This window comes from Onychostruthus taczanowskii, unplaced genomic scaffold (genome assembly GCF_017590055.1).
Source record: "Onychostruthus taczanowskii isolate IOZ18803 unplaced genomic scaffold, ASM1759005v1 scaffold46, whole genome shotgun sequence".
Classification (NCBI taxonomy): domain Eukaryota; kingdom Metazoa; phylum Chordata; class Aves; order Passeriformes; family Passeridae; genus Onychostruthus; species Onychostruthus taczanowskii.
The window spans coordinates 4,082,558-4,109,599 of NW_024502125.1; the positions used below are offsets into that span (position 1 = coordinate 4,082,558).

Sequence of the window (27,042 nt, forward strand, 5' to 3'; positions counted from 1 at the left end):
TACCAGCGGATGTTCCTGGTATAGGTCTGTCCCCTGCTACATACCCGTGTCAATATTGACCTGGAATTTCCCGAAGAAACACTTGGCTGTGGGAAGAGTAGGCTTGGCAGTAGCAGTAGAGGATTCCTGACAGACCAGTTCTTTGACTCAACAAGTCAGATGAAAATTATATTGCTGCTCAAGCTAACAGTGTGTGCATATGCAAAGAATTCTGTTCATTATCAAAAGACACAATCATGACACTGATTACTACCTGGTTATTGTGAAATATACCATGAGACATTTTATGGGAACTCTGGGGTGAATGGAGTGCATACAACCTTTGGAAAAAAAACCAAACAAAAAACAATAGAAGTATGCAGCACAAAGAGATTTTTATAGTTGCTAATAGAGATGTCTGCTCCTTAAGTGCAGACAGAAGAGTGGGGACAAGCTCTCTTCCTACCCTAAAATAAAGGGTTGAGAAGCCCTATAAGTATCCATATTATGCCTTGTCTTGGAATCTGAGCTAGCTTCCACAAAGGAAAAAGACACTGTTAAAAAAGTAACTAGCTTAATAAACGCAAGTGGGAAATAGAGACGGCATATAAACAGCAACAAAGCAGAGCTGGGAAATGAGCTAAAAACATCTCTTCTAACTGGAAACATAAATCAATTGCAATATAACAAAGGTTCTCTGCAAGTATTTGTTTATGGCTGAAGGCTTGAGAGAGCCAAAGTCAGTGTGTGGTTGACTCAGAGATGCTCCACAGAAGTTTGTCAGCCTATTTCAGTGCCTTACTGGGAAACTGGCTCCGAGATCAATGTACTTGAATCTTTCCATTTGAAGGGAGGGTAACAACAGAAAAGTAGTTTAGCTTTTATGAAGGAATAGAAAGCAAAAAACTTGATTTCTTCTAAGTTTAAGAAAAAATAAAATGCTGACACCAATATCCACAAAACAGCTAAAATGTAGCAGAGATGTAGAGCTGTTCAGACACCAGGAAAAAAAATAGTCTCAGCACTTAAGTCATCTTCCCTCTCCACTCTTTCCCCACCAACCTCTGTCCCTGTTTTTCTGGTGTCCTTGAGACTTTAGTCATTTCAGTGGTCTGAAGTTCTGACTATTTAGACTATTTATAATTTTTTCCTGTTTTTGAGCTAGGCTACATAAAACTTAACCATAACAATAGATAAAAGACCTTAAAACCCATCTCACTCAGCCCAAGGCCTTCAGCTGATCTCAGCTGCAGCAGTGCTGCTATTCAGCTATCTTGTTTTGGCTAAGGTGGTTCTCTGTAGATGTTCTGGTACTTGCCAAGAATTCTCAAACATTTTGGAGAAAGAGTAAAAAAAAATCTATTTCTTTACTGACCCCTCCAAATAACCAGTGACTTGAAGTCAGCAGTGGCTAAGAAGAACAAGACTCCTATGTTTATACAAAGAACACAGAGCTTGTGACAAGTTCCTGCATCTGCATTTTTCTCCAGAAATAACAACATAGCCATTGTTGCTTACTTTTGCCACATTAATGTAAGAATGGACATTATCAGTGCAGGGAGCTGTGGGAAAATACCCCATCAGGGCAAGGCAATCTCAAATAAAGAAGCAGTGGGAGAGATGGGACATCTAAAGAATCAGCATTGGTGGAGGAGAAAAAGTGCACAGAAAAAGAATATTGAATACATTTCAAAAGTGGAAATATCTCACTTTTCTTCCATGGCAACAATGCTTATGTAAACCCCAGATGAATAATAAGTACAGAAAAGCAAGTGAAAAGTTGCCTTATTGGTGGGTTCCAATTGTTATCATGGTATAAGAGGCATAGATTTCTGAGGAAAAGTGAAAGAAACCCAAGAAAATAACTAATGAGTTTGTTGGTGTTGATCTAGAGCATCTGGTCATGAATCCACATCTCCATGGAGAGGCATGCTCAGGTGTACCCACAGCAGTGCTTTGCCAATCTGAATCAGTTTATCCAGTTGCATTTGCTGCTGTTTCCTTCCCCTCTAGTACTTTGCTGGGAGCTTAGGAGGCAATGTTTTATGTCTCTGGATTGACTTGTATTTCTGTGTAGCAAGCAATGCTCACCGTAACAGTGGACAAAACCCAGCCCTCTGGAGGAGAGTCTAAACAAACCATTATCTATTTCATTGAAACCCCTTTGAAAAGTCTATGTGTCTGTGACAGTGTCTTGTGAAGTTCATAATTTTCTTTCTATTCACTAGCTTATTTTAAATGAATTAATCTTGTATTTGCAGAGAAGGGAGCTGGACAAGACTCACTTCCCAGGCAAATCTGTTGCTTCCCTACACTTGAGTTAAAGATGCGAAGAGAAAGCTTCCTACCCTGTTATGGACTTTGGATTATTATCCATTATTGATTTTTTTCATTTAGGCAATGATGAAGTTGCAATAAGTAGCCAAGAGCAATTGAGAGAGACTTTAGGGCCTTAGAAGGTTTTATTATGGAATCATGAACACAAGAAATGTTCTTTTCTTTCCTTCCACTTGCAGGGAAAGATGGAAGAAGAAACATGAAGACCCAGCAGAATTAATACTGAACTCCAAGGCTGATGTCACTGGCAGAAGTTGTTCTTTTTTATCATGAGTTAGTCTACATGACACCAAGCCTGCTGGCAACACACAGGGTATGCCTTTCCCAAAATGAGAAAAGGAACTTTGTGGAGGAGCTGGCAGGGTGAGCACCAACCATATGAAATTTAACTAAGGCAGTACTGAGTTCTCCACCTTGGGTGGGGTACCTGATTATTCATAAAACTGGAGGGAGGAGAGCAGGCCCTGCAGAAAGAGATCTGGTGGTTTGAGTTGACGGCAAGTTGAACATGGGTCAGCAGTGTGCTGTGGCAGCAAAGAAGGCTAGCTGTGTGCTGGCGAGCATCAGGCACAGCATTGCTGTGGGAGAGGATTGTCCCACTGGTGCAGCCTTGCCTCAGGTCCTGCGTGCAGATTTGTGTGCCTCCCTATCAGAAGGACGTCAAACTGTTAGACTGTGTTTGGGGGAGGCTGTCTGCCGTCAGGTCTCAAGGACAAGACTTGGGATGAGTGGCTGAGGTCACTTGTTTTGCTCAGCTTGGAGAAGGGTGAGGGGTGACCTCAGGACAGCCTACAGCTTCCTCAAGGGAGAAAGCAGAGGGGCTGGTGCTGATCCCCTCTCTCTGTGCCTGCTGGTAGGGCATGAGCAGATGGAATGAAACTGCATCAGAAGATCACACTGGCCATTATGGAAAGGTTCTTCACTGAAACAGGGTCCCCAGGGAGTGTCACAGCTCCATGCCTGTCAGAGCTCATTTGTATGACACTTTGGGTTATATGGTTAAGTTTTAGGTAGTCCTTTGAGGAGCAGGGAGTTGGAAGTAATCCATATTGGGTAGTTACCTCAACAGCTGCCTTGGCATTGCCTAGAGGACACAGAACAAAAATGGTAGCTGGCGTTCAGCTTGCAAATTTTGGTCAAAGGGGACTCAGCCATAGCTGAATTCAAGATGCTGTCTTGTCCTTCAGTGATCAGCACAGCCAGTGGAGATGCTATGTCCAGGAGCACAGAAAAGAAATGCAGAGGTCATGGACCTGCTGTGTGACTTCAAATTCCTTTGCATCAATTTATTAAAAAGCACAAAATAATAAAATTGATGGAAGCAAATATTGAGCATAAAAATACTATATATAAACTAAGCACCTGAAACTGTTTAAGTTTCAGCTCACAAGAATTGCTTAAAACTGCTATGACTTAGTGTGCAGAGCTTTCACCACTCAGTTTAACACAATTACAGATCTTTTACCTCTGTTCAAAGCCCCATGTCTCTCAAACATCTCCAGGATGCTTTCCATTCTTTCAGATTGACAGACTCTTGGAAAATGCATCACTTGTGGCCAACTGACCAGCACACCCTTGTATCTGCTTCTTTTTTTCCCAGGTTTTGGAGTTTCAAAGCCAAAGTTCAGAAAAAAATGATTACAAATTATTATTTGCTATTCCATGACAGTTTGTGGTTTGCTATCCTAACTACATTTAAGCAGTACAACTTGTTCATCAGGAACAAAAAAATTGCCGTGATTTGTTGCCTTTTTGTAATTAGACCCTTCTGCATTTTTGTTTGTTTTCTAGTCTCCTCATTGTGATACACTTAAAATGCAGAATAGACTTCTTCCTCATTAGATTCACAAGGCTTTCAAACATATGATTGGGGCTTTTTTTGTTCATGGTACTAAATAAAAAATTGGTTCTGTCATATACTTTTGCAAAGAAAAGAAAAATAGAAAAGAAAATCTATTTGGAAATTTAAAATAATTTCATAACAAACCTTGAATAATGTCACAACTACTCTGTGAACATGCCAGCAAAAGAGGTGTTTAAATCAGTCCACATTTCTGCTTAGTCCCCTGATTTGTTTCTAATACCACTGAATGCTTATAAAAGTATGAAGTGTGGAGTGCTTGTTCCTAGTAACCCAGACCTCCTGAGATAAAGCTTGCATGAGGTTTGGTTGATGCTTCCTTTGCCTAATCACTCTCTTTATGCTTTTTGACAGATTATCCTCTGACAATGCAATTCAGGGTTTGACTTTGAGCTGGCTGTAAGGGGATTTGCTCTGGGGTTTTTGTTCTTCTTTTGTGCCTCTCAGCATTCGTGCTATGACCCACGATGAATTAAGAGATCCCTATTCTTCTCTGATATTTCAGAGCCCTCTGTTACACCATCTATGTGCTGGCTTTTTTCCAGGGTGGAAATCCCTTAATATAAGCCCTTTTCATGTGCACGTCACTGGTCACCTCTCCTCACCTCAGCTCCCTCCCTCTGTGCTGACTCCAGCTGGGTGCAGGCCCACGGGCAGTGAGGCTGAGCTGATGGCGTGCCTGGAGAGCAGGCTGCACCTTTGTGCCCAGCCTGCCCCACTCCAAATAAAGCTCTTTTCCAGAAGGACCTGAGGGCTGGGTGCACATATGGTTCTGAGCAGCGGGACAGCTGGCTGCTGGAGAGGGCCATTGCTGAGGCATATGCTCTTTTGATGTCCTTCCATGCTTTGTGGGTCCAAGGCATAGCAGCACCACATCTGTGCTGCAGAAGCCCAGCACCTCCGTGATGTGTTGTGGCACCCACAGCTGTGGAGAGCTGCAGGCACCAGGGCAGGATGGGATCAGCAGAAACCCTCCAGGGCAATGCATGTTCCACTCCTGCCCAAGTGCCTGCTTCTAGTCCCTGGTAATGGGACACCCAGGGTCCTTGCACACTTGGGGTCCCTACTGTCCACAATACAACCCCTCCAATTTTTCTGGAAATCCTCCAGACCAACAGACATCAACAGGAACCCTGTTTGCTTTCCACAGCAACCCAGCCTGTCCCTTAGAAGTGACAGAAAAAAACAAGGTATTATTGGCATTATCCCAGAGGAGGAAAAGCACATTTCTGTACTACTTCATGCAGGTGCCTGGGAAAGAAATGGGTGCTTCTCAAAAGCTGGGGAAATTGCTGCTGAACACATCTCTGTCTCTTTGGCTCCAGCCCAGTACTGTCCCTGGCCAAGGACAGAGAGGTTGGAATGAACCAACATTTCTGGTGCTCAGGGGTTTCTCTGTGTAGCTTACAAGTCCTGCAACACACTTTGCAGCCTAACCACAGAGTAGTTGTTTTCTGTTCTGTGTCCATTTTTATAGTCGACAAGAATGATGAGAGATGGCCCTGCCACCATAGGGACACATTCCAAGACTAGCTGGATACACTTGACCAGGTGGTATCAGCATCCAGTCCTGTGTTGTGCTGTAGTATTGCCTCAACCCCAGCAAGCAGAACGGGACTGTGAGGCTGCAGAAACATCCCCCCTTGACCTCTCTGCTCTATTATAAGGTGAGATTTTAAAAGCTTGCTTTGTCATATGTAGAGTATGATCTAGGTAAGTCTGCATAAAGTTTTCCTTTATCCTCCTCTCTCTTTTTTCATGACCTGTCATGTTTACAAGAGACTAGAAAAAATAAATTGAGCTTTTCAGAGCTGAATATTCTGAAATGTGTTTTAAAGAAGGGACAATGTAAACCAGCCTTATGTGTGTGCAATTTTCAAATTATTCACCAAAGTCCAAGTTACAAAGTCACTGAGACATGCAAGCACCGCAGATGTGGTCTCCCATCCAGCTCTGACAGCAGCAATATGCAAACAGCTGTAGTTAATAAAAAACAGAAGGCCAATGTTACTTGCTGGGAGATGCAAAAAAAAAGTGTAATCTAAGAAAAAAAAAAAAGAAAAAACCCTTATACATTTGTTGATAATGCGAATGGAAATTACTTGCCAGTTATTTCTTTTTTTAACTCACTGTGTGATGCAGTAGCCATACATTTTGACATTTTAAAAATTTCCCTTAAAAGCAACATGAAAATACATTAAGCAAAACAATATTTACAAAATAAGAGATTAAAAGCAATTGATAACTGAGGATCAGGATCCATGTTCTATTTAAAGGAGCACTGGTATTCACACATTATCACATGAGCTGGTATGAACACATTATCAGGCCAAGTGGCTTGATGTTGAGAGAGAGACAGAGGGAGAGAGAGAGACCCTACTAAACAGCCAGGAAGTGTCCTTTGTAGTTCTAAACACAAACACATTTATGAGCTGAAAGTGTATCAGATTGTATCACAAAGTGGGATTCCATCTGGCAGCTGAGGTCCAGAGCTAGGATGACTCAGGAAGTCAAGACGAAAAGATCAGCACAGTTTATCGAACAGGACTGATGGTTTCTGACGCACCCTCAGCTTCATGAGCTGAACAGACAGACTTACAAACTGGCAGAGCTTGAGACACCTCTTGCAGTAGATGGAAGTCATGACTACATTTTTCAAATATTTACTTTCTAGTAAAAAAACATATACAACACTCCAGCTCCTAGTAAGGTGCTTTTATATGTGGGATTTTATATAGGGAATAGACAATGGGATGTTTGATGGATGACAGCAGTAAAATATCTCTGCAGAAAACTGGTAATAAGAAAGGCCAAAAAATAGGCATGGACCAAATATTTTTATGAGACTTAGGACTTTCAAAACAATTTTTTTAACAGTCCTTTTAGATGATAAAGAAGGCAATATACTTACCTCTTTCACATATATGAAAAATAGGTAAACAAAGTGCTGCCCAAACTGGAAATTACTTACATTTACTTCCGCTATATTTCTATTTTGACTGTTGTTTTCCCTTCCTTTGCTTGCTGAAGCAAAAGCTGACTTCTGTGCAAACCCCCTGCAGTAATGGCAACTGGAGGAAGCTGTGCATCCCTCTGAAAATCCTCTGTGGTGGGCTCTGGAGTGGAACTTCAGCCCCAGAAAAGTCAACTGTACAGCTTGACTGCAAAGTCCCACCTGTCCCAGAGGAAGGGAAGCTCCTGGAGCTGCTCCCCTTTGCCCACAGCAGTGTGCCTTCCTGTGCTGACCAGCAGATTGGTGAACACCTTGAAGCTGGCTATTGGTGAATGACAAAGTATTTATTTTGGGGTATTGAGAAACAACATGGTTCTTTTAGTTCTAGTCATTCTTGTAAATTCCTGGGTTTGTGTCAATCGTGGTCATAAAATAATTTATTTCAGAGGTGGAAAAATATGATAAAAGGCACCACTGTTTCCCCACAGAGGATCTGATCTCTGCCTCTTTTTTTCACAGAGGTCTCTGCACAAAAGATCCTCCCCAAGTTTCTCTCTGAGGTTAACAGGCAATGTTGCTCCACATCAAGAGTGGAACACAGGATCTAAAAGTGATCAACCTTTACAAACGTGTCTAAGTGAAGCCAGGAAGGGATGTCAGATTACCAAACAAAACAGCAAACAAAGGTGGGCCTGTGGAAGGTGTGTTTGACAGCAGGGCTGTTCACTGCTGCCCTCAGAATGCTAGTGAGCCATGGCGAGGATCAGTCTGAACTTGAGTGAGGTCTTTGGGTGGTTCTGCAGCATAACTATAGGCTGCATTGCCTTCTCCATGCAGTATTTATGATAAAGATAGCTCTCTGGAGAAGTGCTTTCCTGAGCCATTCAGGCTTTTTCCCTTGCTCAGCATGGGTACAGTGCTCCCTCCATGGCACTCAGGGGAAGGTTGTGCAAGTCTGAGGCATGTAGAGCTGTGCCAAGACCTGCATGCCAGGCAATGCCATCTGTGGCTTCAGGCACAGTCCAGGCAGCACACCTCAGTCCTGGGAAGGTGTGCTCTCCCAGCACCAGACGTGCCACTTCCTGCTCCATGGGGGAATGGCAGAGTGAGGTGGCTGAGCTCCAGGGGTGTTGGAGGAAAAGCTCAATCATCTCAGTGGGCAGGCTTTGAGGGGGCAGCAGGAAAACGCCTCAGAAAGAAAGGGAAAGTCATGTACAGATCAGCAGAGCAAACAAAGAAACAAAGGAGAACAGACGTTAGACCTTATGCCCACTCAGTGAGCCACGAGATGAATGCAGAGAGGGAGGCAAACTCCAAGAGCTTGTAGGATGCCTGAGCCAAAGAAAAGCAGAGGAAAAGGAGCACAGGGGAAGCCACCAGCCCATCTGGAGCTCACCCTCCCAAGAAAACCTAAGGGAGTAGAGTCAGCTCTTGGTGAACTTGTTTAAGCTTTGACTATAGTTCATTAAAAAAAAAAAAAAAAGAATGTTTGGCCCTTCATAAAGGGAGGAGGTGGCCGGCTGTCCGTCCAAAACCCAACAGAACAACTGTGTCTCACCTGTCTTGTGTGAATCCATAGTACTCCCCAGAAGATCCCTCTGGCAAGATGATATTACCAGCATGGATCTGCAATGATAAATGCCTGCTTTTCTGCTCCACCCTGTGTAATCAAGATGGGGATAGTAATAGAATTTAGGCAAGTTTTAAAATATCTAAATATCTGTATTTTTACAGTTGCCTGTCGCCCTTGACTTTGTGACTTTAAAACTAAGCTTTAAGATTCAGCAGAATACATGTCTCTGTGTGTTCATAAAGTTTCTGATGTTCAAAAAAAAAATTAATTGACTGACACTGAAGAGTCCAAAACTGAGTCTGTCAGGATGAAAGGACAATGCTTCCTCTCATTTTCACAGTTGTTGCTTAATTTCATATTATCTTGACATTTTAGCTGTGGATAATGACATCCAAAACCCGTTCTTCATTTTTTGTTCAGTTCCACAAATTATATGTGCATCATCGTCGGCTTTGAGTTCCCTTTCCAATCAGCTTGATTAGGACATTTCTCTGTTGGCTTGCTTCTATCCTGCTTAGCTTGGGCACACCCCTGGGTATGCAAACCATCACAGAAACACGGGGCTGGTGGAGGAGAATGACAAAAGGAAATCCTCAGTCCACAGAGGATTGAGCTGCAGTTACCATCTTGTGCAAGCCTTTTCCTCCTCCCTAGGTATCGTGTTTGCATGAACAAGGGGAGGAAAAAATCAAGGGAAGGGAGCAGCAAAATGGAAGAAGCTGACATTAAAACAGCAGAGTTTTTGGTAGACTTAGGAAGCTCAGAGAGACATCTGAAGCTTTCAGCGTGCCAAAAGCTATCTTCCTACCTACAACTGTGTGTGTGCCCCTGTGAGTGTATGAGGTCTGGGAATTGCAGAGAATGTTGACATCTCTTCCAGCGTTGCATTTGGACAAGCCCAGTGAATGCTTCCCATTTCCTTTCCAGGTCTGCATTCCTACCTAGGACTCTCGTGTCAGCTTTAGGGAAAGGAGAAAAAGGTAGGGGAATGTGGTCTCAAATTTGGCACAGTCCCTTTGTGTGCATAGGTGAAAAAGGGCATCCATTATTTCAATGTGCTGTTCTTTCCACACACATTTTAAATATCCCTTTTTCTGTCTTGTTTCCTGGCTGAAACAGGGCCAAATCTTCAGCTAAAGTGGATTTATAGAGCTTTCTGACTCTGACAAATGTACCAAAATATCAGTTTGTGTCTCTAGGCTCTTAATTACTAACTTCTTTTGCGTTTCCCCAAGATACACAGATTCACAGTACAAGGGAAAATACCACTGGGAAACCTGGCCATTGCTGTGGTGGTTTTTGTTTAACTACAGCTTGACCTGGGGACTGTAATTACAGTATTTTAATGTAACAACAGTGTAATGATGTGCAGGCAAAGCAACAACAGAGAAAAGACACCCTGAGGAGGGGTGACATGCCCATGTTCTGGGTCTGTGGTGTTTGAGCAGACAAAGACATGGACCATGTTTGGTCCCCTTCATCTTCTGTTAAGTGCCTGGTCCTGTTCAACACAGCTACAAAGCAGCTGGCACATCCTGGTGGTGCTCAGGATCTCGACACAGACGGAGTCACTGGCATGTGAGTCCTAAAAAGGTCATGGTGGTTGTGCAAGGGATGTGCCTGCATGCTCAGGGAGCACTGGTGCCATACTGACTCCCTATTCTGGCTGGAGAAGGGGTCAGGCAGCCAGAGTGGGCACAAAGGGTATGGTGCTGGGAGCAGATGGGCTCTAGCATGCTCCAGGGGGTGGCTTTTAACTCCTTATGTCTGAGAAATTTGCCATCAGTGGATACCCTTTGTAGGTTTTGTCATGAGGGATTTCTTCTCAAATCAATATCAGAGGCTGCTAATTCATCTTCACTCATCTAAGACTCAACAAGATTCATTCTTCTCTAAGATTCAATGAGATTAATGTATTGTTTGCAGTCTGTGAACCAGATAGGATCTGAAAAACTAAACTTTTACCATTCTCTCTCTCTCTCTTTTTTCTCTCTCTCTCTCTTTTTTTTTTTTTTTTTTTTTTTTTTTTTTAAACAAGGGCAGAAATATCTTCTGGCTTTCTGTTTTACTTAGCTTTACATTATTTAGTCTTATTTATTTTATTTATTACCTGTGTATAGTGTTACTCTGTATTGAATAAAGGGCAGGCCTTGCTGGCTTTCCATTTTTATTTCCATTTTCCTTTTAGCATACAGACAGGGCTCAGCAGGAAGCTGTGATCAGTGTAATCACTGCTGTAGATGAAAGGGTGTCCTCAAAAAGGGATTAAAGAGAAAATTTCTGTCATGGCAACCATTAGTACAGGAAGTCTGTACAGCTGAGATGGCAGAGTATTTTGAAACCAGATTAGGAAAGAGGTGTAGCTTTTGACACTGATGCTCATGTGTAGGTGCTAATTAGGGGGAGGAAGGGCTAGCCGGAGGGTGATGGCCACGTGGAGTCTTAGCAGAGAGGTTCTTCGATTTCATCTGGTGGATGAGCACATCTATTGTTACAAGCTTGGGTTTGGTTCAGCAAGTAAAAGTTCAGCTAAACCAATTCAGAAAGATTTCCCAGAATCTTTCTGGATATCCAGAAATTCTCTTCTCAGCTTTGCTTTCCCTATCCTCATTAAAGAAACAGAAAACAAAAAAGTCAACACAGTGCAAACCTAGCCTTCCCTGACAAGCCATGTGTATCTCACCATCTGAAAAACTGTCTACTACGGTTTGCATGAAGTCTATACATTAATACAGTAACTCAGATCTTTGTTTAGAACCTGCCAAAATTTGATGGCATTCTCCCAGTTTGCTCTTTGCATCAAGACTATTAAATTGAAATCTTTCTTATCACAGAAACCTTAAAGCCTGATTTTGTAGAAAAGAATGGACATAAGCAAAAGTAGATGCCATAACCTGAATTTTTAATCAGTAGGTGAATAATTTCTATGGAAATTATTCCCTTTCCCTTTATCCCAAAAAGTAGCACAAAATGCACACAGCCCACATATTTGAACAAGACAGCCGTCCAAATCTCTATCCAAAGCCAGGTCAAAGGTGAATCTCAAAAATCTAAATCCAAAGCCGGATTTGCACAGCTCTAAATTTAATTCACTACAACAGCAAATGCTCTCAAGGGCTCAGACATCTTGAATGCACTGCTGTAGATTTGAACTCCAGAGCACCAGACTATTTTCCCACACAGCTCTTCAGCAGCAGCAACAGTAAATCTTGACTCTGACGAAGTTGTGCATCTTTGTCATTTTTTTTTAACTATAAAATTACTCTTTTTGAGAGCAAGATCTTGCAATGCTGATGATTGGAGTAAAGGGGTTCACATTTAACTGGCCATGTAATAATCTATACAGGTGTTATAAAAGTGACAGGGAGAGAATCAGGAAAAGCCATCACAGTCAGATATCTGTAGCACATTTCTGATCCCCCTATTGCTCTGCCTGTGTACAAAGGAAATGGGAAGGAAGATTGCAGCTGCAGGCAGAGCTGTGGCTCAGAGAGAAGGTCCTAGCATGAATTTTCAGCATGAGAAAATGATCATGTATGAAAAATCAGGACTGCTCAACAAGCAGAAAGTCCAGAGTTCATACACTGGGGAATATTGCGACAGATGTCAGTCAGAAATGAATTACAGTCTCTTGGGGTAACTGAGAGATTACCTTATTTTTTCCCATCAAATGCTGTATTCAGTAGGGATGGTCAAAACCAGATCTTCTTAGACATGCCAGGTATGGTACTCTATCTGAACAAGACGTCAAAATAAAACCTTATTGATGGAATTGGAAGTGACAAAACAGCAGTATACCTTGTTCAAACTCTTGAGCTAAATAAAATTTTTCAGAATATCTGACACAAAACATCCCTGGTTTCATTGTAAATTTCTTTTAGTCTGTGACCTCAAGTGAGTGAGCCTTGGCTCATTCACATAAGTATGCATGGTTCTTCCTAAAGGCTGAGAACTGTCTTAGCACAAGCCTGGCCATAGAAGAAAGGCAGTGCAAAGTACACTTTGGACCTTGCCATAACTTCACTTCTCTGCCATCCCCAAATAGGGGGAAAGCTATCCTAAACTACCCTTCCTCATACCGGCTCTCACAGCTGCCACACAGAAGAGATACAGCTTTGATTTTGACCTTTGCTGGCATTTCTGCAATGGTGGTTGCTCAGAAATTTGCATTTATATTATTTATATGATATATATTTTAATATATTATATATTGTGTATATTATATTGTTTATATTATTATTATTATATATAATATAATAATTGGTGCTCAGGAAAATCTACCTGATTTCTGATGAAATATTAAAGTTACCAGGATATCACTGCTTAGGCAGAATCAGTTGCATTTTGCATTTATGCTTTACAAAGCATAAAATTATTGTATTGATCCAGTCTCAAGCAAAAATATCCTACTTTGACTTATTTACTCCCAGACAGGGAGCATGCAGGGGAAAATCTCATAAGAAACCTACCCCTTCTGTTCTCTATGTGGGCAGTACAGGTGGCTTTCCCTAAAAGGGACTGAGTGCAGAAAAAACATATTTATTGTAGAAATCAGAAACCCTTTCTTCATGAACTTTGAACTACTGAGCATGTGGCATGCTGCTGATGTCCATATAAAACTGGAGGAGACAGGAATTGGGTAAGAATAAGTCTAGGAAAAACATAAAACTAATTTCTGGAAGGCCTGTTTCTGACTGTGACTGCCCTTCTCATAGATGTTGAACCAGCCTTCCACTGGCATGTTCATATAACCAATCGTTAGAAAATCTGGCGTGTTCATTTCGTGGTGCTACAAGATAATGCTCTCTGTGAGCCATGGAAGAGTGGATAATAAACACAGTGGGTTTTCCTAGTATTAATGGTCAACAACTCTCTGATACTGCAGCTCATAGTTAAGAGCACCACTGTTTTATCATACAAGAAACTTATTTGAGCTCCTGTTCCTATAAGAGTGTTTTCTTGATAATTTTCAATTACATGTTCTTGATAGCTACCTAATTTCATTATTATTCTTCAGTGAAGTGTTTTAATTTTCTTTTCTTCTTATCATGAAGGGACCAAGGAAATTTGCAACTGTCTTTTGATTTTTGGAAATATTACTCTCTGCAGAAAAAAATAGTCAGTTGTAATTATGTCTTTGTTGTAACATGCTGAGTTTTTGTTCTTTTGTTCTCTTCAGACTTCTCCCTTGTGTGTTGATTTTGCTACTCCCAGACTTTAAGAGAACTAAATTTCTTTAAATATTTGTGTTAGAGGAAGTATTTGAATCCAAACTGTAAGAGGGGAGAAACAGAGAAATTTTAAAATGCAATAAATGCCTCCAAGGGGCAAGCCTTGAGATACTCAAAGAACTGTGGTTTTCTGTGTTTAGATGAGAAACTGCATGTCCAGTAGTTTGTAAACAGTGCAGATTTTCCATCTGCAGTCCAAAGGGCAAATAGATAAATGATGAGAGGCTTTGAAATTTGGGATGATGAGAAGTGACTGAAGGTCCTCTAAAAGGAGAAATTGATTACTTTCAGATGATTTTTTGATCACACTCTATTGAATAATGTAGCAATATCATGGGGCTCACACACACACACTCCTTCATCTAACACAGAATTTTGTAAAATTCCTTGTTTGGGAGCACAAAACTGACCTCACCTCTGTGGCTGCTGAGCAAAGACATCTGTTGCAAGTCGTGGCAATGCTTTCAAGCATCTTCATTCTGCAGAAAAGCTTATCAGTCTGCATGCAGGCAGGGTGAGATGTTGTTCCACCACATACACAGTGAGCATGTCTTACTGCTGTTTTGGGCTGTGGAACAAACTGAAACCATGGGAATGAGCACTGCTGTAAAAGAAAATCAAACAACTCAGCACTTTGGAAACTGACTCTTCAACTCCTATGATATTTTACCCCCCTGGATGTCACTGAGGAAGAGCAGGGATGTCGGTGAGATCCTAGGACCCCATCCAGTTGCTGCAGAGGAGCCCCAGACTTGGTTTCCAACAGCCATGGGGAGAAGGAAGGGGCACTGAAGTTAAACACTGGCAGGGGGCTGGGGCTGGACAACATGGGTGAGAGGTGTGTGAGCTGTGGGACAAAAGGACATGTGACCTGCTGCATGGTCAAAAGAGACATTTCCACTTTCCTTGCTTTCTGGTCCCTTTTCTACCCCCTTTCCCTCACACTAGATTTATCTCCATTAAGCTCCACTCACACTGAGCTCCAGATGGACTGGGCTTGAGGTGGAGGAGATTCTGGACAGGAAAAGTCAGCTCTCTAGCCTTCTTGCATGGACACGGACATGGCCTTCTGCCCCATGGGAACATGGAATATGACTGGCAGAGCATCACCACTGTGTCACTTCTGATTTTGGTCATCATGTGTGTATCTCAGATCTCCCCAGATGCCTTTGGAAGTGCCATCTGGCCTGCCTGATATTTTTAACCAAAGCCCAATCATTTCTATCATAAGAATTTGTAGGATCACACTAAAGAATTTTCCACCCTTATGTTGTAGTGCTCTTCACTTCAGGCAGAACACTGATGACCAAAATAAGCATGAGATTGCTGACCTGTTATTGTTAGGTCTGAAGGTCTCCATACTGACCCTTATCTTTCCAAGCCTCCAGAGGGTCCTAAGTCTTGTCTTGAAGAGACAGTTCCCTCCAGGTATGGTGGGAAAGGCTGCAGCCACCTCTGAACAGGAGAGACAACACTGCCTGTGACCACCAACATCCAGAACAACCCACAGGCTGCATTGCAAATCAGTTCCCACTTCAGGCTGCAGACTCCACCTCAGATTTATGCCAAATCATTCCAGAACTATCCACTGTTTAATTGATTTGGGGTTATTTCCCATTCCCTTCCAGGGCCATGAAAAAAGAAAAACAAGATACAAATTATCGTAAGTAGATACTCAGTTACCAAAGGGTAATTTTAATCTAAGAATCTGAATTGTTATTTTAAAACCTATATACCCAAATGCAGTTGGGTTTATTCTTTACTGCAAGAATGCACAATATCTTCTGTTCTACCTGAGGGACTTTCTTGCCACACTTCATACAGAAACCAAAAGTGACAGAGTTATTATGTTGCTTTTAATAGAAATAATCTCAAAATTCATGAGCTACTGTCGTCATAAATATGTATTATGAGGAGCCTATTTTAATGTGATTAGATGTGATTTAGATGTTAAATAGCAGTGTTCTGGAATACCATACTTAGCTAAGGAAAATTTCAATTTTATGACAGCAGCAAGTTTTTAAAGTTTTATTTGTAATTTCTATTTTTTTAATAAGGCAGCTATAATATTACTCAGAAGCAATATCTTTCTAGCACTTTTCCTATCTGTTTCTGTTTCTCTAGACTCTGGAGGTAAAATTTCAGGTTCTAAAGTACTGACCCAATCTGTTTTGTAAAGTGGGCATAATTTAGGTAAAGCTTATTCTTCTTTCCACCATATTATTGGGTTTTTACTATTATAGATCCAAAAGACTGTTCAAATGACATTTGGCTCTGGAGAAGTGAGCTACTAGGCACTTAATTGTTATTGCTGCAGGTACAGAAAGTAAAGTTCCTTATCAAGGTCTGAAAAGTTAATAGGGAACACGTCAATCACAACCTGGAGAAATATTCCAAAAGAGATGTATACGTTGTACTCAAAAAGGACAGTCTCTTTTCTGAAGTTAAATTTTATAGTAACTGAATGATTCTCAGTTTTCTCAAAGCATTCCTGGCTAGTCATGCCTTTGTAGCCATTCATGGAACAATGTCACATATATAATATATTATTTATTCCTATGTAAAATCCAGGGTGATGGAGCTGCATGGGTCAGCTTTTCAGAGTCTTTTCAAACAGTACAAGAGGAGAGACAGGAAAAATCATAAATACATACAGACATTTTGAAGGAAATGGCCACCTCAGAGCTGATTATAGAAGTACGGAAAATGTAGGCCCTCAAGTGCAATACTGTTGCAAATACTTGCTGGAGGGAAAGTACACTCTGAACAGAATACAGGGAAGAACAGCTCCAAGGGGAAAAAAAGAAGTATGTATGGTTTGAGTTTAAAACCATAACTCATTTACATTAAGAGATCAATCAGTGGGAAAATCCATTCTGCAGTGTTAGCCCATCAGTGAACAAGCTAATTGAACACAGAGCGAGCAAGAGCCTGGGTGGCCTCTTTTCTCTTTTATCTGCACAGCAAAGCTCACAGCAGCTCCAAGATCCCCCTCCCCACAAGCCTGGTGCTTTCAGACAGGGTGACCATTCGACTGAGCCCAAGGAATTTGATCTGCAAGAGCGTAACCTCTTTGAAATTTATTTCTCTGCTTCTGAATGGGGCTTGAGAGCTGTGGTCAACAGTCACAGCAGCAGTGCAGGCTGCTGTGCAGGTCTGGTGCCCTGGCCACGGGGCAGGAGCTGGGTAGCCATGCTGGAGCTGGAGCTGGAGCTGGAGCTGAGGTGGCTTTGTCCAGCACACAGTGCTGAGAGCTCCTGAAATAAACACACTTATGTAACTTGCAGAATCGTCCCATCTTTCCCCTATGCTCTTTTGGCAGAAAGGCTCACAGGAAATATCCTGTTAGTGGAGATAAAACGGTTGATTTACTCTGTTCCTGGTAATACATAATTGCTTAATCACAGGCACATAATTAAACTCCATTGGGAAGGTTACAGTGACAATGATTGCCCAGCAAAGACCAGTTCCCCAGAGACACAATATTTGCATCAGTTGTACATTTTTATAATGGGAAAAAGGGAAAATGCACTAAAGAACCTGAAAGTTTGGCAAGAGCTGTGGAGGCATGGAGCAAGGGAGGGTGGACACAGCCAGAGAGGCACCAACAGAGGAAGGGGAGAGAAGGTTTTTAATTATTCCCCTCACTCACTGAGCTGTTTGTGGAAGCTGTCTCTTTGCAAATGCGCTTCTTGTGTACTGAGGAGGTCACCAAGCTCAGCAAGTTCTAAAGAGGCCTCTGATGTGCTCAGCACCCTCCCAGAGAGTGCCAACACTGGGGCCCACCTGACGCCACCAACCACCCTCCAAAAGTTGTTCAAGTGGATGGCATGAGGCCCAGGGGAGCCAGGGAACCACGAGTGGTCAGAGCAGCTGCAGAAGACCCATGTCTGAAACAGCAGATTTGGTGGGGAGTCACAGCTTCCCAGCACAGAGAGACCACTACCCAGTCTGTCCCTACTGTGAGGAAACAGCCTGAAAGGAGCAAACAGAAAGCTGCTCTTCCCAGTCACAGGAGGCACTTTTGCAAACTGGTGCATGAGTCATAACTCTTTTTATTGAAACTTGTTCTTCAGTCATCTGTAAGTCAGAGCTAAAGATACTTTTTAATTTCTTTGTCATGTAAATTCTGTGTCACTACTGTATTAGGCAGTCACCAAGAAGGAGCAGTAGTTTGCTGAGACTGACAGACTTGTGTGCACGTCCACAACTCCAAGGCTTCCCCAATAACTGTGTAAATGATTTGTGCACAGAAGAACACTGCATTCATTTTTATCACTGGTGATAAAGAAAGTATGAGAAGTTAAAAACAAAATAAAAACCTTCAGTGCACAAGAGATACTGTGTTCCTAACAGAGAGAAGACATTCAGTTCCAGTTTGTGGGAGACAGTCTGTAAGTGCAAGTAAAGAGCATCACTTTGCAGCCTGCAGAGCAAAAGAAGAAAAATCTCTTCTTCAGAAAATGGTGCTCGCTTTGAGCTGGCAAGAAATATTTCAATAACAGGTTGTGGAGAACGTAACTTCAAAGTTGGGAAGTTGATGGAGTTTTGGAAGCAGTTGCTGAAATTTGCATCCAAAAGTGATTTAACTTCCCCAGTAAGTGATGTGTACACATGGCACATACCACTAAATCACATATGCACTCAATGTATGAACTCCCACTTTCTTGACTTCCCATTCCAGCTTTCACATTTTTTCCAGCACAAAAAGAAATGAATCGAGCTTGCAATAGGATGTGTGTATAAATGCCAAAGAAAAAATTAAAATCAGCTGCTGTTTGAAAATTTCTGAGCCTGGAGTACTTTGTTTGGATACTTAATGCCATGTAAATCCTGTACACCATTGTGGGCAACCAGTTAAAGGAAGAACTCTTTAGGCCAAAGCTGTTTCAGTTTTGTTTGGCTTTCTTTGGTAGTATGACCTTTTATAGTGACCAAAATGGTTATAAAGTCATCAGGATCTGTGGAGCAAACTGTTTTTCTGTGAACTGGTTCCTTAGAGTATGGTAATTCATTTGAAAAGCATTTTCTTTGCTCCTGCCAAAGAGGAAATATTCTGGCCAGAAAAGAGAAAATGGGGGGGACATGATGGAGAATGCATTGCCTAACAGCTTCTTTCCCCTAACTTACTCTCCTGAGAAAGTAAGATTTCCTGAGACCATATGGAAGCAGAATGGCAACAGCTTGCAGTATGTGAAAGGTTTCTGCAACAAAACAGAATTCCTTTCAGCCTAAAAGTACAATCAAAGCATCTCACTCAAAGTTTTTAGGAGAAATCTTTCTTTTGAGAACTTGTCAGCATAATTATGGTAGGAACAAATTTACCAAAACAAATCTTCACTTTATGAATGCTGGTAGCTGTCATCTCTAAAAATGTTTAGATACAATACAGGAAGAGAATGAGACAGAAAATTTTTACATATTGTTTAATACTCTAAAATTATCACCATCACTGCTAAATAAGAAGGGACACTTGGAAGAAAAATAGGCAGTCATTTTTCTCTTGACACTATTTAAATCTGTTTGTACAGGTTCATTTGTACCTGTACAAGAGATTTAACTTGTACAGGTACAACTTGTAGATTTAACTTGTGCAGGTAGTGAAAGATGCAGCAGCTTGAGCCTCATCTCATTTGGTGGAAAATTCTGTTACCTTTCCCTGCAATCCCTTTTATTTTTTTCTTCTGAGGATCATTGCACCTTCCCCAAACACGTGAGAAGGTACATGTCCAGTCACCACAAAACAGGTAGAGGCCAGGAAGGTAGCAGCCACGCTGAAAGCAGAGGTGTATGCCACCTTCCATGTTGCAGGATTAGCTGAGCCACCTGCTGTGTTCCATTTCAGAGAGCGCATCCTCAATCCTTCCATTTGGTAGGAGATATGGAAGATACAGGCTGGCAGCTCCTAATTTGCATCTGGTTTTAATAATTTTGGTTTGCTTCACAAGTCATCCCAGCAGTGAGGTGAGGAAAGCAACATGTGCTATGGCCTGTGTCTATGCAGCCTCTGCCTGCTACAGGGCAGCAGAGTGGATCTGTGTCCAGTGAGAAGTGTCACAGTAGGAATAGGGAGAAAAAGGAGAAACAGTAAGAGAAAACAGGAGAAAATAAGAGTAGGAGAAAAGCAGAGCAGGATGCATTTGCCTCTGTCTCTTGTTCCCTCACACATTTTCCAAGTCTGCTACAACGTATATAAAAAGCATGCTGGATGTTTTGGGGCCAACAAGCAGCGCACCACAAGCAAACAGGAATGCTCTTATTCAGAGACATAAATTATATGATGCTGGGCATGGACCCTGAACTCATTTTGCAGTATGATGGGCATTTTTCTCATGATATCCCACGAGTAATCACAAATCATTTTGAGGTAACAAGACCCTCCTGGGATAAAATGCAATAGCACTGCAGTCATTTACAATCACTTGGCACAGCTAGAGTTTTGCTCTTACTGGGTTGGAAACAGGACCTGAAATATCAGGGCCTACTGAAATACCTCATGGTTGACATCAATGATGCAAATGCAATTAATATTTCTGCCTGGTCTATAATGACTCTGCTCTCCTAATGCAGTAGAATAGTTAGAAAAGCAATGGCACATAATGGCACATAAACACTTTCCAAGTGGCTGTCCTATTAAGGTTATGCAAGACCCAGGGCAGTCTTCTGTGACGTCAGCTCTGGCTCCTGGCCTGACACACAGTTACACAACAGGACAAGGCAAGGGCAGAAAATGGAGATGCTCTGAAGTTATCAATTTTTTGAAATACAGTTTAAGCACATAGCTTCAGTCGCCATCACTGGGAAAACATCAGACAGGTAAACAGCAATGGGGAGATTTATGGTGACCCTTGGACATGATGATTTTTTTTTTCCTTTCCTATATATTATTCTTTATTCTTCTTTTCATGCATCTATCCTGATTTTGCCTCTCTGAGAGTCTTGGCAGGGGAGCAAAAGAAGCTCAAAAGTGCATAGTTTATGACTGAGTAATGCTCTACTAAAGGCAGGGAATATCTTTTTTTTTCATGGTTTCATTTTCATGGTTTTTTTCTTACTTTGTTCATAAGCTGTTAGCCTAGAAGCCCTATTGATATTTATTGTTCCTTCCACACTAGTTGATTTTTGCTGGTTGCAAGAAGGACGTGGTGGGGATTTGGCCCAGCACTAGAGATCACAAGCAGGGAAAGGAAACATCATGTCAAGTTGCATAGGAAAGGGAATCAACACAAACCTTTCTCCTCATTGCCCACTTAAGCCCTCTGCATTATAGCAATGAATGCTGAACATACATGGAAGTGCATCTGCAGTGGAGAACTCTAGGTGCCACCCTTGGGGGCTAGGTTCTGCTGGTCTCACTTCCCAGTGCTGTTTGGAGAGTTCAGGGACCTCATCTGGGAGAAATGGTCATTCCCTGCATTAGCCAGCCTTTTTGAATGCTATTTTGCCCTCTCTCAACTTAAAACCATGTAGGTGACCCTGACTGATGAGGAAGCTGCCCAGGATAAGAGGGGATTTTGTGCTTCTCAGAGCACAAACAAAGCCCTGTGCAAGGATTTCCTAATGTTCCTTGGGCGCACAAGGCTGTGTGAAGAAACTATGGATTCTCTTTATTGGTGCTGGTGGGAGAGGCCTACACGGGATGGGCACACAGCTGCTGGCCTTGCCTCATGGGCTGCACACCACAGCCAGCACGGAGGAGTGGGCTGGAGACCACAGGCAGGAGAACCAGGACGTGCAGCACCTGCAATCTGAGCAAGGGGAACGACAGAGAGGAGGGGTAGCATGCACCAGTATCTGTTTTCCAGCTATTGGCCATACTAGCCAAAGGAAAGGCCTCTTCCCAGTTGTGGGAAATGCAAGCGCAGAGAGCTCCCAAGGCCTTGAGTATGCAAGCTCAGAGACAGAGATGGATACAGTGTTTGGCCTAAGGCCTTGGAGAGGGCTTGGAGCTTTAAAATAGAATAGCGAAACAGAAGCAAAGTAAGAATAAAGATTTGTAGTTTAAGCAGAAATAAGTTTGAAACAAGTAAATATAGGCCTCATATAAGTGAACAAATATATTAAGCAAGATAGTAGAAGATTGTAGAAAACAGTTGAAGTTTAACAATAGATGTTGTAGAAAAAAAAAAAAGCAGAAGATACAGCAATAAGTTTCTGTAGGTGCTAGTGGGTTCTATGGAAGTAGCTGATTGGATAAGAAATTTATAAAAAACCTTGTAAGTAGAATTATAATGGCTTCCAATGCAAGGCTTCTAATGTGATAACTTTGGATTTAACAACCTTACAGGCTCACCCTTTCATGAGACTGATTTTGCAATAAACTATCTTTTAAATGCCTCATCAGTTGACCACATCTTTCTGTATCCCAAACACCCAGTCAAAAGAGTTTTCTGGAAAACTCCTGATAGCCATAGAGACATATGGATCTCAGGGCTTCCCTGTTCCTCCTCAAAACACTCACAGATTTCTACTTAATTCTCTATATTTTTCCATTAGCCTGTCTAAAGAGCTTGACTGTTCACTCAGTTGCTCAATTAGGAGATTGGATTTGCTTGACATGTTGGAGTCCTATCTACTCATGTGTGCAGTTATCCTTTCTACTTACAACGAGTTTAGTCCTTGTCAGAATAAAGCTGTGAAATTTTTCAGACAAAACCAATTTGGTAATGAAGGTTTGAATTGTAAGCACTGATAAAGTTCATATTGTCTTCAATTATCTGCTACAATTTTATGATACATACCAGCTTGTATTAATTTATTTTAGTGGTATCTTGAAGAAGACACCAGAGAAAAAAACACTTAGCCAAGGATTTCCCTGTTGGTGAAAAAAAATCACACCTGAAGCACAAAACGATGTATTCTATATGAAGTCAGAAAGAGCAAAACCTCGGATTTGAAAAACTCTGGAGTTTTGTGGAATGTTTGATCCTGATCTGACACGTGTGACTCAAGCCTTTGTGGCCCATTGTATGTTGGGGTGATTTTTTGATGAAGAAAATAAGCAGTAAATGCAGGTCTGAATGGCCAGGACCCCTGGAAATCTATGCATTAAAATACAATAAACCAATTCAGAATACTGGCCTTTTTTCCTTTAGTTCCATGTTACATCCTCAGCATCTGCCTTAACCATCCTTGGTAAGATTTTTTTTTTTTTTTTGCAGGGTGTATATTTTATACAAATATTGGTACAAATATTTTATTCTCAGAACTGGGACACAACTATGGTTGCAATCCAACTACCACCTATTGTGGATTTCATGTGTCTGAACTCGTGATTGTCTATGAAAAAAATAAGATTTTCTGTTCCCTCTCTGGTCCTTCCAATTCAATTGGAACCATCATTCAGAGAAAAGTGACCTTCTCAGTGAAAAGCAGCTGTCTTTCTCCTAGTTCATAAAAAGTCCCTGGATTTCTCTGAAGCAATATGAATTCCTTGCATTTTATAAAACACCCATTTCACTTGAAGTTAATGCTACCTCCAAATGATGTGTGTGTGTGTGTATTCTCATGGCTTTGAAAGAAGACCTTCACAAAATCTGTTTGCATCAGAGATGCGACTGCTGGACTTCCATCTGAATGTTCCTATTGTTCTTGTCTCGTCTCTTCTCATCTCATCTCATCTCACGTTTGCTTTTCCAGTCACTCTCAGATGTGACTTCCCAACCACAAGAAATTGTTTTGAGTTAGTATCAGCCTAACTGATCTGTATTTTCTTTGTCTGAAATAAGATTTTAGTGCCAAAAGAAAGGAATGGACTTTATTGCCAACTCTTTAGTTGCTATGGGGCAAAATTCAGGCAAGACAGTACATTTTCACAGGTCAAGGTCCACAGGAGAGTATATTTTTTTCAGAATACTGGCTTTAGTCTGCCTTAACCTAAATTCATCCTTGCTGTGCTTGGAAAGAACTTGAATCCAGTGCTAAAATGAGCTGTCGTGTCCTTACACCCAACTCTGTCAATCCTGGCACTATTTTGTCTAACCAGTACTTTAATACCTCTGACTAGCTCTGGAATAGCTTACTCCCTCCAGCAAGCTAGATCAGGTTCTGTCTGCCCTTGCAGTCACCACTTTCTAGCCTGCATCTCTTCCAGGTCATCTAAGATTCTCAGTTTCTGGGAAATTAGATGAGTTCAGCTCACATCAGTGAAGTTTCACCATTAAACATGCTTTGAAGGTATGACCTAGTACTGTCAAAACTCAGTCCTTTCACTTCCCTCTTAATTTTTCTCTGTTCCTACCTTTTATCTCTTGATAGATTTCACAATGTTCCTTCCACTCACTTTAACATCTAAGCAGTGTGAAAGTGCTGATGCTCACTCCTACATACCATCATCAGCATTCAGCTCCCTTCTTCTGTTCATATTTCTGAAACTTTCAGATCTTCATCTTCACACATGCCCACTACAGCATTCTGCTGAGAATCTAAAAAACATATCAGACGTCAGACACATAAAGAAGTTTCTGAGATAATTTTCCAGTCCTGTCTTTCTGAGCAAATAATCCTTCATTTTGTGGCCCCTGCCTGGCTTTCTGAGGCCAAATTTTCAGGAATTATCTTTAATACCACTCATATGGCAAAAGCTCTGGCACTTCCTCTGTCATTATGTGTATCTACCAAAGTCTGTCATGACCTCAGTCTCTACTGTCCATTTGACCTGTTGCCAAAAGGGAAATTTTATGTTTTCTTCCCTTTGCCCTTTTTGAATACACAGCTCTTCAGAGGTGTCCTAGTTCTCCTGGAAAGAAGAAGGCTGGTTCTCCATGTGATTTCAGTCCTTTCCTTAAACACTGCTCTGACTGCAAATGTCTAATTATAAACTATGATGTATTACTATCTTTTTTAATTAACTTATTTGACAAGTTTGAACACAATTAAACCATAAATCATTGCCAAATGCCCAGTGCACATCCGCTAACTTTTGCAAGAATGACTTCCCTACCACCCTTGCTTTAATTTTTCCCCTACTCATCTTCTAACTCCTCATTTATTAGTCTTGAATAAGTAGAACAAACCACAAATGTAATATCATTCACTATGTGTTTGCACAGACACATCTCTATTCTCTTTCCCACTCCTGCTTAGATTGTTTGTTGTATTAGAAGCCCAGTGTGGGCTGTTAGCTGAAAACTCCTAGTTAGCTGAAACTCCTACAGCCCCTGTATCTTGCAGTGATATCTCTGGGATGTTCCTGGGGTGTGCTTCTAGGTTTAGCAGAGCGGAGTATGGCAGAGGTCTCATAGTCATGGTTCAAATTTTGTGCCACAGCAGTGGAGCACAGGCAGATTGTGCAGGCACCAGCAAGGCAGCTCCGTGGTGAAATTGTTGCCTTTGTATTTTGATCTTTGTGTAAGATTCAGAAAAGATGAAGAATTCTTCCTTAGGTTTGATCTGAGGGCAGCTGACAGCCTTGTTCCCCCAGACAAGGAATGCTCTTAGCCATAGACTTTATAGTAGATAGCTTTTTTGCTGCCTAAATTTTCCCATCTTGGACGCCTACGATGGAGACTGACTATTTGGTTGTTGTGAGGCTGATTGTTTATTTTGGACTTTGGTTAAATAAAAACATATTAATGTTCAGCAATTACACAGAACAGTTTACGGATAGCCATTTGCAAATCATTTAAAGATGATAGAAGTCAGAAGCTTGTTTGAAATTCTGATTGTTCATAATTCACATGGTCTCTTTTTAGGTTTTGTTTTTGTTCATTTGACTGGGTTTTTTGTCCTAGAGATAACTTTCCATAGTCTTGCTTCACCTAGTAGGCTCTGTGTCTATTGTTATACACTTCTGTTGTGAGTCTCCTGTAACATGTACGCCTTCACTTTCTTACTTGCTCCAGAATTTCCTGTGCTTTCCTCGGATGCAATTAATCACTTCATCAAAAGAAACCTAATACTGATACCCTCCAATACTTACGTAAGTACCTTAACTCAGAAAATTTTGAACATGTATAAAGGGGACCACAGTGAGGGCAATGCTTCAGTGTGAATATTTGCCTTTGGGACTGCTGGAATGACGAGAGATTACAAAATGAACTAAAGCATTGGCAGTGTCAAATGCCATATAGAAATAGCAGATGTGCTCAGTTATCTCCATCGAAGGCACAATCAGTCTCACATTGCTACCTATCCATCTGAAAAAGCATGTCTGCAATACAGCCACAAGCAGTTAAACATCACTGAGAGCCAGACTTGTCCATTCAACTCTTGCTGAATACATTCACAAGGCTACCAAAAATCTAATAAAAACTCTTCTGCTTTGGACCATAAGAGACCTGGAATTAAAGCAGAAAAAAACCCCAAAAACTTCTTTCTGTTTTGTTCTTCACCTGCAGAATCACTGGATTTCTGAATGAGAACAACCTGTGCTGGCAGCATGGCCTGAGTGCAGTCATGGCTCGGGGCAGAGCCCAGCCTGGCTGCCAAGCAGCCTCTTGCACCAGCGATCTCTGAGATCTGCTCCTCTCAGGGTGATAAAGACACAAGAATCTCCCTCCTCACACCTTCCCCACTTTTCTCCAAAGTAGGCCAGATGCACATAATTAAATAGACTGTATTTCAGGAACATTAGCATTTACCTTGAAAACAAGGGGATCTAAAACTGTCACAAATACCTTGCTTTTTGTAGCACAGCTGAGAAAAACAAAAATAGGGAAGCAAAAGGACATTAAAATGTAATTATTTTTAGAATCATAGAATATCCTGAGTTGGAAGAAATCCACAAAAATCATAGATTTCACCTCCTAACCCTGCACAGGACAACCCCAATAAATGACACAGTGATTTTCTTCTTTGTGATCACCACATGATGACAGCCATGAGTGTTCCATGGATGATGATTTTCTCATCAAGGTAGGAGGAACAATACTCTGCAAGCAAACTAGATTTTCCTCAATTTCAGAAAAAATATTTTGTGACAAGCACAAATACAGCAAAGAATATTTTCACCAGTGGTGTTTACTTTGAGGGGCTTTGACAAAAAAGAAGTAGTAAAGATCTTTTCCTCTGGAGCCTGCTATTTAAAGTATAATGTTGGACATGCTAAGGTGGGAAGACAGACCATTATGTGTCTTATGTGCAGTGAGATGGATTTGGATGAATTTGG

The 27,042-nt window shown here is 41.5% G+C and overlaps 1 long non-coding RNA gene across 1 annotated transcript; it reads left to right on the plus strand.

The window, feature by feature from the left end:
- The first annotated feature begins 5,768 nt into the window (after positions 1-5,768).
- LOC121341307 lies at positions 5,769-26,330 on the plus strand. The gene is made up of 3 exons (XR_005953412.1): positions 5,769-5,844; positions 25,778-25,854; positions 26,273-26,330. It is a non-coding gene; the product is annotated as an uncharacterized LOC121341307 (long non-coding RNA).
- The last annotated feature ends 712 nt before the right edge of the window (positions 26,331-27,042 follow it).